This window comes from Pteropus medius, unplaced genomic scaffold (assembly GCF_902729225.1).
Source record: "Pteropus medius unplaced genomic scaffold, Ma_sr-lr_union100, whole genome shotgun sequence".
Taxonomy (NCBI): Eukaryota; Metazoa; Chordata; class Mammalia; order Chiroptera; family Pteropodidae; genus Pteropus; species Pteropus medius.
Window position 1 is genome coordinate 3,110,212 of NW_024353787.1, and position 16,986 is coordinate 3,127,197.

Consider the following 16,986-nt stretch of genomic DNA (forward strand, 5'->3'; position numbering starts at 1 on the left):
TTGTATTTTCATTTTCATTTGTTTTATTTGTTTCATTTTCATTTGTCTTTGCTATCTTCCTTGATCTTGTTAACCCATTCATTGTTCAGCACTATATTATTTAGCCTCCATGTATTTGTGTTTTTCAGTTTTCTTCTAATTGATTTCTAGTTTCTTACCACTGTGATTGGAGAAGATGCTTGATATAATTTGAAACTTATAATATCTATTCTTTATAGGCAAGAATTTTTTCAATATACAAAAACTAGAACTTTAAAAAAACAAATATAGATACTAATTAAGACCAAAAAAAAAGTTCAATTTTAGTTATCAAAATGGTCTCATGGGTTCCATCCACTGATTTCAAAACATGTACTGTTGCATATTTGCATTTATAAAAGTAAATGTTACATAATTTTAAGAGGTATGACAGAACATTAGTTAAGATCATGGGCTCCGGTCTCAAATTGCTTAAATTTGAATCCCACCTCTGTCCACTTACCAGCTATGTAACTTCTAGCCTCAAATTTCCTCAGCAATAAAATAGAGATAGAGTACTACCTACTTCCAAGGATTGTTAGAATGAGTAAATGAAAAGAACTTAGCATGGTGCTTAGTAAACTATAAATACATAATAAATGAGAGTTATTACTATTACGCTAACATAAGATCTCTTTCCTTGTTTTAAAAATTAGGGTTCACTACATTTCACTTGGTAAAATGTGTCCACTGCTTAAAAGGAAAGCATTGGGCAAATGACTCAGCCCCCTGTATTTCAAAAATTATGCACTGGAGATAAAATACATTTTTACTTACAAAACAAAACACTCCAGTTCATTAACCCTGAAGGGAAAAAATATCCAAATATACTGTGAATTAATAAACATACCACATACTCACCTGCCCAAGGAAAAAAAAAATCACAATTTGAAATTTATTAGATCCTGGACCAATAATTCTTATTTTAAAAAAGTTAACTTCCTTTTATATCCTCCATACAAGTATGATAATACTTCACAAATTTCCTGGATGAATCTGATAGAATGAATAATACCATAAACATTAGTCTCAAACTAATTTTAATATCTGTACCAATTTGAGAGTTTTTGTAATATTCAATGAAAACTAAATAACAGACCAAATCACTCTAAAATTATAGTTTGGGGAGTTAAAGGTGGATTTTTCAATGAATAAGTAGTAACTGAAAACTGTCCAATGTGCTTCATTTTCTTTTTCTCTAAAACCTGCTCTTTTTGCCACTGGTGCCATTTTCATTTTAGTGGTAGCCCCAACACTCTGGAGGTCAAACAAGAGCTCTCAAAATTTGGGTTCCCCCCCAATCCCTTCAGTTGATCAACAGTAAGAACTATCATTTCTATTTCTAATTCATCTCAGTGCTTTAGATGAATCCTCTACTCTCCATAGGGGGGCTAACCTATACAGTAGGTTGAGAAAGGCAAAGGAACTGTCCTTAAATTAATCTGAAAGATGACTTAGAATTAAAACAGGTGAAAAAGTAGGGGAGAAGATTCAAGAAAAGGAAAGCAAATGTAAAGATTCTCGGCAGGAGAAAGAATATAGAAATCAAAGAACAGAAAGGCTATGTGGATTCTCTGAGAAAAGCTGGCCAGTTCTAAGATAAAACTGATGACTAATGATAGCCCAAATACTGCAGGACACTCTTCACAGACAGGGTGACTACATATTCAAGTTAGCCAAAAGCATCGCAGTTTATGTCTATCATCTCCATGTAATTGTTAATGTGCTTCCTTTCACTCTCAAATCTAAGTATTAGTCATGTTTAGAACAGGGCATAGTTATCCAAAGAATAACCAGTGAAGGAGATTGCAGGAAGAAGATTCAAGTTCTGAAAACAATTACTATGTCTATATAATAAAGTCATTTCTGACTCCTGCACTAAAGTTCTAATCATATCTCAAACTGTTTTTTCCATACTGGGATTGTCTACCTGATGGAAATCCCATTGTTTCTTCAAAGTATAGCTCTTTCAATGAGGCTTTTGCTGATAACCCATTTAGAATTCATTACTCCTCTGCAGCACTTAATTTATACATTTACTTGTGGCATACTTAACATATATGTGTCAGTTTCGTTGTCTAAATAAATCTTTTCTATGCTGAGATACCCAAAGTCCCTAGCATATTGTATAGTAAAACTTCATGTAACATCGTCTATAGGTTCTGCGATTTTAAGCAAAACAAAATATAATGACACCAATTTTACCATAGGCTGATATAAACAAGCTAAGTTCCTAAGGCATCTCATTATTATAACTAAAGTATGTTGAATGAAATAACATCGTTTGAGGACATGTTGTATTGCATTATCACTCAATGTTTTTAATAACCAATGCCATATTTTACATTTCTCATTTGTTATGCAAAATCTGCGAAATGTTCTAAGAGAAAAAAGTTCTGCGATTAAATATAGGAAATAAAAATCTTTTTTCAGTGATTAACGATGCTTGTTAATTTATTAAATACTAAGAAATCCAAAACTAACAAATCTGTACTGCTTTGTTTCACTCAGCATTTTCCAAATGTATTTGACCACAGAACCCCTTTGAAGGATTTGTTTACTACAAAAATATTGTGGGAAATTATGCTAAATGATGCTAGCAGTTGTAGGTTTCTATTTCTGTTCTTTTAATACAAGAAGTCATTTTTAATTTAGTAATATATTCCAAAGTAATGTTTTTAGCTGTTTTTTAAAAATAATCGTGCCATTTGACCATCTGTGGTTTTCAAAAGTATTTTATAAGGCGTTTTCCACTTGATCGTTTAACAAATACATAGGACGATGTAATTATTTAACATCTTAAAAAATATTTCTCCCAAATTATCAGCCAAATAACGAAATATGAAGTAAGGATAGTAAATACTTGGTTCCTAATACTCTCTTTCTATAAAGTCTCTCCTTCCACCACTAATCACCTGCCACTAATTTCTCCTACGAAGTACAGATACATTATCAGAATTGTTCTCAACTCGAAGTTCAAGTGTCCATTTATAATCGATTGAAGGTCTACGGCCATGCCTCCCTGAACAAGCCGAATCTCGTCTGATCTCAGAAGCTAAGTAGGGTTGGGCCTGGTTAGTACTTGGATGGGAGACCACCCAGGAACACCAGGTGCTGTAGGCAATAAATAAATAAATAAATAATCTGTCAATCGAAGTTGGCAAACAAGATAAAATACTTACCATTTAATTACCATTAAAGTGGTAACATTACCACTATTTTACCTTGTTTTGGAAGTTCTAATCTATGCAATAAGAAAAATGAAATATAAAATGTAAAACTAGTGAAAAGGAAACAAAATTGTCATTTATAGGTAATACACTTGTTTATTTGAAAAGTCTAAGATAGAAGACTAAAAAAGCATTAGGAATAAGAATACATGTCAACAGTGACTCTTTACAAAATTCAACATTCAAGAAATCAACAAAATTGTGAAACAGTAATAATTAGTTAAAATATAATAGAAAAATAATCCAATTCACAATACAACTAAACATAAAAAGTTCTGAAAATAAACAAGAAATAGCAGGAAAACAATTACAAAACTTTTCAGAGGGTAAACAGGTGACATACCATGCTTACTAAAGAGAAAAAGCAATACTAGAAGAACTCAATTTCCTCACAAAATAGGGAAGGATGGGGTGAGTATGAGGAAACAAGACAAAACCTTTACCAAAGACATTTGGAAGAATAAAGGTAAAAATAACATCCAAGAAAATACTGAATCACAGTAACACGGAGAAAACTATGCCCTACCATATATCTAAGGTATAATAACTAAAATATATGATACTGGCATGGCAATTAATGAAATGGAATAAAAAATACAAAGTCCAAAGCATACTTGAAAAAAAATCAGAATATGACCAGTAAGTAACCAGTAGAAAATTTTGGATTACTACCTTATACTTGACATCAAAATAAATTCCAAATAGAATAAAAAGAAATTGAAAAAGTGAAAACACTAGACAATAGGAAAGTCTTTTAACTTGAAAAAGAAAACAAATCCTCATGAGAAAGTTTAATAAACTTGATCATATTAAACATAAAATTTGGAAAAATTTAGACAATCTGGAGTGTTTGTATTAACAGTGGTTAATACAATACCCTTCCTATAAAGCAGTCTTAGAATCCACTAAAAAGCAGCATCCCAATAGAAAATGATCAAAGACCATAAACAAGCAGTAAACATTCAATTTCACCTCAAGTTAAAATTGAGATACATTTTCTCAGACTAGCAAAGATACAAATAAATATAGATTATAGATTATCTCATATTTTTTTAAAATCTAAATTTACTTAGGAAATTTCTCATTATATGGCGATCTAATTCACTCTTTAGTGACTGCATAGTCTTTTATTGTATTATATTGATGGACATTTAGGTTGCTTCAAGTTTTTTTCCAAATATAATATATAGTTGTTTTCTCTGTATATATAAGTTGGCTTATATATTTAAGTATATGTGTGTGTAACGTGTGTATGTATGATCAATTCCTAGAAGTGGAATCATGTAATTAAAGGGCACAGGAACTTAAATGTTTGATGTTACTAAACTGCCTACCAAATAAATTCCACACACACACACACACACACACACACACACACACACACACACACACACACACACACACACACACACACACACACACACACACACACACACTGTATTCATGTTTCTCGAGAACTTCTCTACCAGTCGGGATTAAGTTATTTTCATCTTCTTCATTTGGTAGGCAAAAAAATGTTATCTCATTGTTAAATGTCCATTTTGTTGTTTTATTTTATTGTTTTTATATTTTAAATTTTGAATAAGAATCTTTCCACATAGTTATTAACCATCTGTGATACTTATTTGTATCAACTGTTTGACTATGGAATTTTTTAGGTGACCTGAGGCACTGGTTCCCAAACCATTATAATAAATGGCTAACACTTAGCAGAAACCTCACCCTGTGTCTGGCACTTTTTTCCAACCACTTTATGTGACTTAATTCAATTAAACCTCCATAAAACCTCATCAAGTAAGTACTGTTAACATCTCTATTTTACAAGTGAAGAAATAAAGGTAATAAGAGGTTGAGGGGACACGGACGGACGGACATGGACGGACACACACACACACAGAGCTCTGAAAAAGGCTCCCCAGAAAAAAGCCCAAACTTCTGACTCTCCAAAATCTGGCCCTATCTTCATACTTTTTCATCATTTCCTGATGTCATGTTCCCATCTCCATCCCCAAAGTAAATGTTCTCGCTATTATGAATAACCTGTAGCTCATCCAATCTTTCAGATAGTTTCATGCCTCTGAACCACTGTGCACAGTACTCACACTTTTCCAATCTTAACAGTAAACACCTACCTACTCAGTTTTCATGACTGAGCTAAAGTTAACGATTCCATAATGATGCCATCTCACACAACCCGCGTACGCCCAATTTCCTAAACAAAGAAGAATTCACAACTGTCTTTCCTAGCACTATTACAGCAGATGTGTCTATGATAGCAACTATAAAATTTTTACTCTAAAGTTAGGGATGCTACAAGGAATCAAGTATCCATACACATTTCTGAAACTGTACCACAAAATATCCCATTGTTTTTGTAAATCCACCTGCTGACAAAAAAATGGAGTTATACAAACATAAATTTTTAACCTCATTTTGAAGACTGTCTAAAAAAGAAATCAATAAAAATAAAGTTCTTATACAAAGGCCTATAGAGTTATATACAAAATTAAAAACAATCTAGTTTCTTTCAACAGAACCTTAATGAAGTCAAGAATCTGTAAAGAATTATCGAGACTCTACATTTCTCAAAGCAGGGAGGCAGGTTAAAATGTTTCATAGTCTAGAGAGATTTTGTTTGTTCTTTATTGCTATAAGCCTAACTAGCACCTACAATGCCCAACACATAATAGAAAGTCAATAAATATTTGCTGAATTAAAAAAATTACTGTTTTGTTAATAATTTAAAACTTGTTTATATTAAAAACATCCTAGAGTGTACTTTAAAACTTGCAAGAATCTCAAGACTACGCAGAAGCTTCATAGTTCTTATGCTTTCAACAGGGCACTCCTAATTAAATGTCCAAACCTCTTCCTCACCCCAATGGTAATGTTAGTCTTTACCTATTGCTTCTGCATTCAAACATTCCCTACTTATACTCAAATCTATTCATACTAATGATCTTTATAATCATTTTATCAAGTTACAAAATATAAAAGTTGTTATGGGAAGAAAAAAAAACATTTTTATACAGGCAAGTCTCACTTTGCACTGTAGTGCAGGACCATAAAAACGACCCTGCGAGTTGAAAGCGACGGAGCAAAGCAATCTTAATAATCAAAGAGAAAAAATTACAATTGTTCTATCTTTAAACTTTGTCAAAGTTTAAACTTTGCCATACTTTGTCAAAATATTTAAAACCATTTAAAATTCTTTGTCAGTTATAAATATATAGGGAAATGGAAAATACTGTGTAATATTTACTATTTTATAATTTAAAAATAAGAAACTGAGAATCAGTGTTTTATTTCATTATAAAAAAATGAACTTAAGAGTAGACAGTACTTGCCTTCTTTTCCTTATACAACTTATGATACAGAAAAAGCATCTTTTCTACACCTTTAAAACTGTCATAATCCTTTCCAACTTTGGTTCAGCTTCCAAACATTTTACCCTTTACCCTTTTAATCTATTTCTAAAAGTTTCTTTACTGTGAAATTCTTGCTGTGAGTCGTTTCTTTTAACACATCCTTTTTGTCACATCCACTTTCCTCATTTATATTGATAAATTCACCTTTACTAAGTTCCTCGGGGTTCTTATCTATATTCTCCCCCTTTATGACCACTTCAGTATCCTATTTTTTATATTCATCTGACTTTTTCAATACAGTTCATAACTTCATTTAGGCAGGCCTAGCTCTTGTTCTATGTCTTCATTTATGTGGCTATTTTCAAATCTTCTGACATCCAATTCTTCATATCTAAGTTACCACTTGTCATTTCTTTTCTGTACTTTGACCTTCGTTGGTCAACTCTCTCCTTTGATTATCCAGTTTGGTCACATGGATTTACACTTGGAGATAAGGAGGTAACACAACTACACATTTTGCTATCTGTGCAAGAAATGCATAACAGATGCACAGTGATCAATCTCAAGACTTTGAGAGAAGTAACGCTAACTGGTCACTGATCACGATAGATATCTCTAACTATGTAGTAATCTGTGAACTGAAGAGCTAGCATCAAAGTTTATACGGTACACAATTACAGTTAACATACCATGGTAAATGACATCTGAACTTTGTTGTTGGTGTGTTATTTGGTGTGTTATTTAACTAAACTGTGGCAAATGACCTCAAACATATCAGAAGCCTGCAAAGTGAAGACTGAATGTAAAAAGAAAACCATTATGTGAAAAATATCTGCTGTCAAATATGACTGTTAACATCAACATGGTTATACTTTAGTAACTGCTCTGTTACTAATTCACTAACAGACCTTACTTAACTCGTTGGAATCTCAAAATAAAGTTGGTCTACAAAATTCTAAAAAGTTCTCTACAAACTCTCAAACTTGATGCTCACAACTCACTTCAAGCTAGGCATAAATTAAGAACTCAAATTGATGTAATGGAGACTGAAAACTTAACAAAGACACTATAAAAGTAGATCTCATTCTCTCTTTATAGGAGCTTTTTTCCTAAACGACTTTTTAAGACACTAACATTCCTTTAAAATGTAATCAAATCCATCTTATTTTCACATTTTTATTCATTTTTTAAATTTAAGTACAGTTAATTAAACATAATAATTATTTCTACTGAAATTATTTTGACATGAACAAAAAATTAAATAGGCTTGATTTCTCCATCAAAAGAAGCCTGGCTACTAACTTATTGTTGGTATACTTAGCGTTTCTAATTCATATTTTGCGTGCTGTCAGAAAACTTTGTTAGTATTTTTAAAATGCTATGTAGAATAAAAACCAAAGTTCTAACTAGAAACAGTTAAGTTGGATTTTACAAATCCATAATTCTATAAAATGAAGCAACTTAATTTTAAGTTCAGAAATATACTGAACAAGCCATTAGAAACATATTATTAAAGAGAATGTTTCACAGAACATATCACTTAAGTGTTAAATGTTAAATTTACATTATATACTTTAACGGGAAAAAATCTGTTCAGATAGCTACAAAAACCTAATAAATATAATACAGTCAAAATTTATCATCAAATATAGAGTATGGATTCTCAGTCACACTGAGAAACAGCTTCAAACAAAAATCAGATTCAATTGTGAAGCTATGACCTAAAATGACTTCTTTTATGACTTCTTTTCACAACAGCTAAGGAAAGAATTAAGCTATCCAGAATTAAAAAGGAAAAAAAAGTCATTTTTGAATAGGTAGATAATGTCTCCCTTACAATCTGAATGTGTAGAATGCTATATTCCTCCTTAAATGGAAAGTAAAAGGAAAATATACATTCAGATGATTATTTACAATATGTGTAGAATTATTAAACTACACTTTTTTCACTGTCTTTTTTTCCCACCAAGTCTTTTATTCCAAAATGATGTATAAATTTGGTTACTAATTTGAAAAACCAAGAACCTTTATAATAAAATCTATGATGTTCCTCAAGGAAAATATGTTCAGTGCTCCTTAAAGTCTATAGCAAATATGAACTTGTAAATTATAAAACTTAAAACAAATAAAAGATTTCTTCAATTATTTAAGGTAAAAATTAAAACTTCAGATCCCTGACTTAAATCAAGGGGCATATTGCCACAACATAAAAAAGTAAAAATCCAAAAAAATTTCCTAAATCATATATTAACAAGAAAACTGAAGAGCCAACTAATGTCTAGTTTCGAAGTATCTGTGAAATGAAGACAGAAGGCAAAAGTTACTCAGCCTGCAAACATCTGCAGCCATATAAGAAACCTTTGAAAAAGAACAAAAGCCCAGAAGTAGTGGTTCTCTTTGTGTGCTTCTTAAACCCTTATGGGTCTCATGACCCTTTCAAGAGTCTCCAAAGTCAAAACTATTTTTTTTTTAATTAAGTTTATTAAGGTAATATTGGTTAATACAATTATACAATTTTCAAAACTATTTTTACAGTAATAATACAAAGACATTATTTGTATTTTTACTGTGTTAGCATTTGCACTAATGGCACAAAATCAAGTCTGGGTACAATACTGTCCCCTAGACAATGGTACCAAACTCTAATGGTAGTCATTGTATTCATCAAGGCCCAATAATGGCTGTCATGCACTGTGAAGCCATCATCCTAAAATGATTCTTATATTAGAGAGAAAATAAAATTTAAATATTTTTAATAATCTTGAGAGAATATCTTATAAAATTAACCAGATATCATCAAGCACTTCTATTTAAAGAAAAACAATTTAAAAGCAAGCCCAGGCATTTCAGTCTTAATAGTAATTAAAATATTGACTCCTTTATTGATATCCCATTAACAACCTCTATCATAAAAGACATTACCAAAATCTAAGTTCTTTGTGTTTTTTTTTTCCCAAAACCACAATTAATGTATGGTAACAAGACTATATGAATTATACTTTTGTGTAACATTTAATACATTAAACAAAATAATATAAGTAGAGACCAAAAGGATTAATCATAAATTGTCACTATTAAATCATTTTTAACTAAATTTTCATAATTCTTAATTCTCAAATCTAATTTATAGTGTCACAGTATATTAATCCCAGATAATCTGACAGACCAGCAAAAAGGAAACCAACAAAATATATCTAACAAGTACGAAAACTTAGCATTTCTGGATCATTCACCTTACACAAAACAAGTTATTTGTCTTTTTGAATGAACATTTTACTGAATGCATATACACTATCTCTTTCTAAAGGTGAGGAAAAGACTATATATACAAATGAGTTATGAGCACGTTATACGCTAGAAAGTAATTTAGTAAATTGCTTTCCTTGCTATAGAAACTAGATGCAATCACACATCTAAAACGTTTTTGTTGTTTTTAATTTTTAACTTTCAATTAGAGTTGACATTCAATATTATTTTATTCTAAAACTTTTAATTGATGAAATGTCTGTAAATGTTTTAGAATTAAAGTCAGCTGTTCATTTTTTTGAAAAGACCCACACAGCTCAGAAACATAACTCTTTAAACCAAGAATATATATTAATTATATACTTATATATCTGTATTTATGTAAGAATTGACATATATATAAAATTTCAATTACAGTTCTGTAATATTCAAAAATTTTAAATAATCATGTGTCACTTTGGTGAGAATATAAAATTTTAAGCCCTAATAAGTTATATTATATACACATTTAAAATATATACACTTTAATATAACATCTTTTAAAAGAAATGGCAACAATTGATAATACAGTAAAGGCTATTATCCATGCCAACACTCATTCACACATCCTTTACAAATCTCTTAACCTCTAGTAGAACGGTTCCTGGGAACAAAAATAAGAGACAAAAGCTTACCTTTAAAACATGTAAAATAGACACTTGTTGCCATGTTTGTTCACCAATAAAAAAATAACATGAAAGTCCCTCTAGGGGAAATGATTAAAAGATGTATTAATAAACATATTATGAAATTCTATGCAGACTTTGTTACAAAGAATAATGTAGAAAGTTCTGGGGATGGATGGTGGTGATTTTTGCACTTAATGCCACTAAACTATGAATTTATATGGCAAAGTTTATGTTATGTATATTTTATCACAATAAAAAGAGTAAGGTAGATTTTAATGTACTACGATGGTACAAATACACTGAGAGAAAACAGAGATGGTTTCACACTCTGCAACAACTAAGGACAGATGCTTTTTAAATTAAAAGACAAAAAGTCAACAAAGAATTAGAAGAAAATATAATGAAGAACCAGATAGAAATTTTAGAACTGAAAAAGTAAAAAACCAAAATAAAAACTCATTAAATGGTTACCAGGGGCTGGGGGGTAGGGGTATTGAGTAGTTATTTAATGAGTACAGAGTTTTAGTCTGGGATGATGGAATAATAGTTCTGGAGATAGTCAGTGGTTATATAATGTGAAAGTTATTAATGCCAATTAATCGTACACTTAAAAATGGTTAAAATGGTAAATTTTCTGTTATGTATATTTTGCCACAATAAAAACAAATACATTATGAATAAAACTAAAACAAACCTTCAGTCATGGGCTCAAAAGCAAAACAGAGATGGAGATAAAAGAGTCGTGAAAATCAATTAATAGAAACTACCTAATCTGAATGAGAGAAAAAAAATGGGGGGGGAGGTAGGACAGAACAAAGCCTCAGAAACCTGAGACATTAGAAGGTATAACATTGATGTGATCAGAATCCTAGGAGAGAAAAACTGTAACGCAAAAATATACTTGAAGAAATAACGGCTGTAAACTCCTCAAATCTGAAAAAAGACATACATCTTCAGATTCAAGATAAGCAAACCCCAAACAGGATAAATCTAAAGATATCCACACCAAGACACTCATAATCAAACTGCTGAAAACTAAAGACAGGAAAAAAAAACTTTAAAACAGCTAGAGAAAATGATGCACTACTTTTCATTGCAGATTTCTCATCAGAAATCTTGGATGCCAAAAGAAAAGTGGAAAAACATCTTTAAAGTGCTGAAAGAAAAGAACTGTCAATTCCTAAATCTACATACAATGAAAATACCCTTTAGAAATAAAGGTAAAAAATAAAGATACTCTCTGATGTGGAGAACTAGAAGCATTCACTGTCTGTGGACCTGTTCTAGAAAGAGAATTTTTAAGGTTCTTTATATATAAAGTAAAATATCGAGAGGAAATTTAGAATATCAAAAATGAAGAAAAAGCAACAAAATTGGTAACAATCTAAACAAATAACTATTTATAAATACAGAACATTCTTCTGCCCTTGAGCTCTTTTACATCGTATGAGATTTAATATGGATTTGTAAAGACAACCACAACATAAAGGGAGAGAATAAAACAACCATTATTATCTAAATTTCACCTGAAGTGATAACTTATTGAGTCCACTTTGGTTACTCACCAACAAATATTTATTGAACATTTGCCTACTACAGATGCTGGTAACAATGTTAAAATAGAGCAAGAAATAAAACAAAATTCCTTCATAGTCCAGCAGAGAATAAAGGTAAGAAACAAAGAACTACAAAGTTAGAGGAATGTTGTCGTGAAGAAGGAAAAAATGCTATGATATTTAAATTAACAGGAATTTAACCTACACTAAAAATTAAAAAGGAATCTTTTAGATGAGAAGACTGAAAGAGCACTTACTACAGGGAGTTTTAAGGAGAGCAAAAGCACACAGAGAAACTGAAAGAGGTCTATGACAGAAGAAATGGGGGATAGATTTAAGGGAGATGAGAGAGAAAACTAAATATATAATTAGGGTCATGTATTCCCAGCCTTGAATGACTTTTATCATATGATTAACAGAAAGCCATTGAGAATTTCATGTAGAGAAGTAACATGATTAAGAGAGCATATCGGGAACATCTTATGGAAAAAGGACTAACAAACACATTGATAATTTTAAAAAAAAACTAATGTGAAGGAAATGTCATGGGTTGAATTGGGATAATTTGAGCATCAAAGTAAATAATGGCAACAATGGATCATAATACACTGATTTAAGAATCCATGAAACCACACCAATACTAAGAAATATATAAGCACACATAGAAGTAAAATGTAAGACAAAGGTCTAAAACAGGGTGAAGGGAAGGAAGATAAATGAAATACTGTTGTAAAAGATGACAAATGATATAACTTTAAAGGCAATAACTTAAAAATGCATGTTGTAATCTCTAGGGCAACCTCTAAAGAATATATCACACAAAGAAGTCCATGTAAACACTCAAAATGGAAAGGTGAAATGAGAGCATAAACACAACCTGAAACTAATATAATAATATTGAACATCAATTGTAATTGGGGAGGAAAAAAACACACAAATACCAAGACGGAAGACATAAACCAAATGGTATAAGTAATTACATTTTATCTAAATGGAACAAGCACAACAATTAAAAAGTACCACATTAGGAGAAAAAAAGGCAAGACCCAACTACACGGTATTACAATAAACACATTTTAAATATAGAGACACGGATTCACTGAAAGTAAAAGAGGGGAGAGGAACACAAAACCATTCAAATATTAAGCATAACAAACCTGATATAACAATATTAATGTCAGAGAAAGTAGATTTAAAGAGAAGTATTACAAAAATAGTCATTTAATAATGGTCAACAAGATAATTCTAAATGTATAACAACTAATTAACACAACTTCAAAACACTTGAAGCAAAAACCAGAACTAAAGTGATAAACAGAATCCCCAATTATGTACATTTATAACTTGTCAGTAATTTTAGAACGAGACAAAAAAAAAGGGAAGACAAAATCTTAACAACCCTACCAATAAACTAACCTAAGTGTTATATATAAAAACACCAAGTAAATGTAGTATGTAGTCCTTTTAAGTGTACACAGATCAAGCACAAAGATATTCCTCATGCTGAGTCATAAAAAAAGCATCGATAAAAATAAAATAATTGAAATTAGAGAATATATTCACTAACCTCAGGAGTATTAAACTAGATATCACTAACAACGTTAAAATTTGTACACTAAACATGTTTCTAAAAAAACCATGTATCAAAGTAAAAAAAAAAAAATCAGAAGAAGAAATTTTGAACTCAATAATAATGAAAACAAAACTTACCAAGAGTTTTGGGATGCATTAAAAGCAGTACTTACAGATGTCGATAGCTTTAAACATCTGTATTTTTTAAAACGGTGTCAAATCAAAAAGCTAAGAAAAGAGAGCAAAGTAATCCCAAAAGGAATGAGAAGGAAATAAATAAAGATATGATAAAAAGCAAAAAATGGAAAACAATTAAAAATTCAGTGAAATCAAAGTTGATTCTTTCGAAATATCAATATAATTGAAAAACTTCTAGCTAGACTGATCAAAGAAAAAATAAAGACACAAACTGACAATATCAGGAATCAAAGAAAGGACACAACTACAAATCTACAGACATTAAAAGGATAAGAGATTATAGATAATTTGGCCAATAAATTCAACTACTTAAGGTTACATGGATGAATGCCTCAAAAGACATAAACTACCAAGAATAAAAATAAAATAAAATTCCTGTTATCTATTTTAAAACTCAAATGATTAATTGAACCTCTCAAAGAAAATTAAAGGCCCAGATGGGTTTACCAGAAAAAATATAATAGTAATCTTTCCCAACCTTATTAAGAAATTAATAGGAAGAAATATTTACAAACTTAATTTCTAAGGCCAGCATTACCCAGACACCAAAACCAGAAAAAGAAAATAAAACTTCTAATCAATACTGCACATGAAACATAGATATAAAAATACTTATCAAAACATTATAAACTTAATCCAGGAACATGTAAAAAGTATAATCCATCATAATCATATGGAGCTTACTGCTAACATTCAAAAAACATGAATAGTCTGAAAAAGAACACTCTATATGATCTTCACAATATATGCAAAAAAAGCAACTGATAAAACTTAACTCATGTTAAAAAAAACTCTCAGCAAACTAACAATAGAAGGGACTATCTAAACATGAAAGAGAATCTATGAAAATCCTACAACAAAGGTATCCAAATTGGAAAGGAAGAAATAAAATTTTGTTTGCAGATATGATCTCAAATACGAAAAACCCTATACATCCCACCAAAAAAAAAAAACCTGCTAGAATAAATTAATTCAACAAAGTAGCAGGATAAAAAATCAACATACAGTATACAATGGAATATTATTCAGTCATTAAAAGAAATTTTGACATATGGTACAACATAGATGAAACCTGAGGACATTATACTAAGAGAAATAGAGACAGAAAGTAGAATGGTAGTTGCCAAAGTTTGGGGGTAAAGAAGAATGGAGAATTATTGTTTAATAGGTGTAGAGTTTGTTTTACAAGATAAAAGAGCTATGCACATGTATGGTGGTGATAGTTGCACACTATAAATGCACTTAATACCACTGAACTGTATACTTAAAAATGGGTAAGACGGTAAATTTTATGTTTTGTGTATTTTACCACTATTTTTTAAAAAAACAAAATGACGAATTTTTCAGATGTACCAAGCTGGAAGAATTCAGCAGCAGCAGCATACCAGCACAAGCATTAAAGGTAAGTCCTTGGGAAAGAAGTAAGATGACACTCCATGGAAATCAGGGTCTACCCAAAGGAATGAAGAGTAGAAGAAATGTAAATATCTGCGTGTACCAATTATAAACGTATTGCCTCTCAACTCCAAAGCAATTATTCGCTGCCTTTGTGATAATAGAGCTGGCACCTATACACATTTCTCCTTTGCCAGCCAGCACGACATTAACCTACGTCAGCAGATGTCACTGAAGGAGTAGCACAGAAGAAAGGGGGTTCTCTTCCCATTAGACTGTGCTCTAAACTGCCTGCTTCAGTGGAGGCTCCTGGCATGCAAGGCACCCAATGACTCTCTATCCAGGTGCCAACTTCTCACCAAATCTCTAGTGACACATGCTTGGTTCTGATCAAGTACCTTGGGAAAACACAACCCCATGAATGGTTTCCTACCAAATTTTGTCAGCATCTCAGACGGTGGTAGGCTTCTCAGAGAATTATGCCAGTGCCCCAGCTGGCTTCTTAGCCAGATTCAACAAGAGGCTTCCTAGAGACTTTTGTCAGCACCCCAGAGGGAGGTTTTTTGCTTGCCACCAAAATTCTGCAGCACCTCAAACTTCCCAACATCCAGTGGAACATACACTTACCAAGATCTGAATCTCAGCTTTTAAGCTGAGAGATGGGGTATCTTTCAAATGTGTCCCATTCCTGCTCATCTGCCTCAGCCCTAGTGGTTGCTCCCTCTACCTATTCTGCATACTTTAAAGTTCTCTTTCCCCCTTAGGGTTAATTCTGTGTTGCTAGTTAAGAATTCTTTACATTAAACTTTATTCAAACTACTCTGAGGTTTCTGACCTCTGACTAATAAAGGACTGGTACTGGCAGTGGTCACAACAGATAGATCCACAAAGATGAGTTTTGAAGATTGGCTTGGTAGTATCCTTGGCCTTAAGCACAGGGCTCAAGCAGGAAATAGGATGCTAGTAATCCCTGGCATGCAGTGACATCAGAGTTAATCAAGCTATCACCTGTGGTTGATTGTGATGAAGTGCCAACTTAAGCGAGTGCCTTGGGAAACCAAATGGCTGTTGCACTTGACTGTTACGGAAGTAATGATGACTGTAAGGTCTATTACGTGAGATGGATTTTCTAAGTGCCCTTGAGCAGTTACAGAAGAAAACAAGTTCAGGTCCATCAACTCTCAGATCAAATCACAGTCTAAGAAACAGCACTTTCATGACAGTATTAAAAAAAAAAAAAAACCTTAATGCTTGTAACTGCAGGTTGTTATTGTTGAAAATCAAACGCAAAATCTAACTGGACAAACATGTGAATTACATCATCAGGTGATTTCATAGTCTAGCCAAGTTTCTCATGTGAAAAGTTAAGGGCAATGACTGGAGAAAAAATGGGACTCAAACTTAGAATGGGGATATGTGGTTGAACCAGAATGAAAGGGTTAATTTCAAACCTCCAATGGAACTAATTTATCTTCCTGTATCTAAGGAGAGTAGCCAGCCTTCCTTTGCTTGAAAATCCTGTGATATTCTTATGTGTAGCAAATGACCTACAGAAGGATGTTCATTCTCCTCATGACTAACCACAACCAACCAACCTGCTGCCACCAGACCCATAACTAGGTTCATATCTCAGCATGTTATAAAGGGACAGGTACAACTATCACCCAAGAGGAAATAGCTCACAAACTGAAAAATGCCAGAATTTTTCTAATATAAAAAGGCAAAAACCTGGGGA

The 16,986-nt window shown here is 31.7% G+C and overlaps 1 protein-coding gene and 1 pseudogene across 7 annotated transcripts in view; one reads left to right on the forward strand and one right to left on the reverse strand.

The window, feature by feature from the left end:
- Window positions 1-16,986, reverse strand: part of ZMYM4 (zinc finger MYM-type containing 4) — a 142,477-nt gene that overhangs the window by 106,147 nt on the left and 19,344 nt on the right. The gene's annotated exons all lie outside the window — the stretch shown is intronic.
- LOC120593317 (uncharacterized) lies at window positions 3,023-3,141 on the forward strand (annotated as a pseudogene).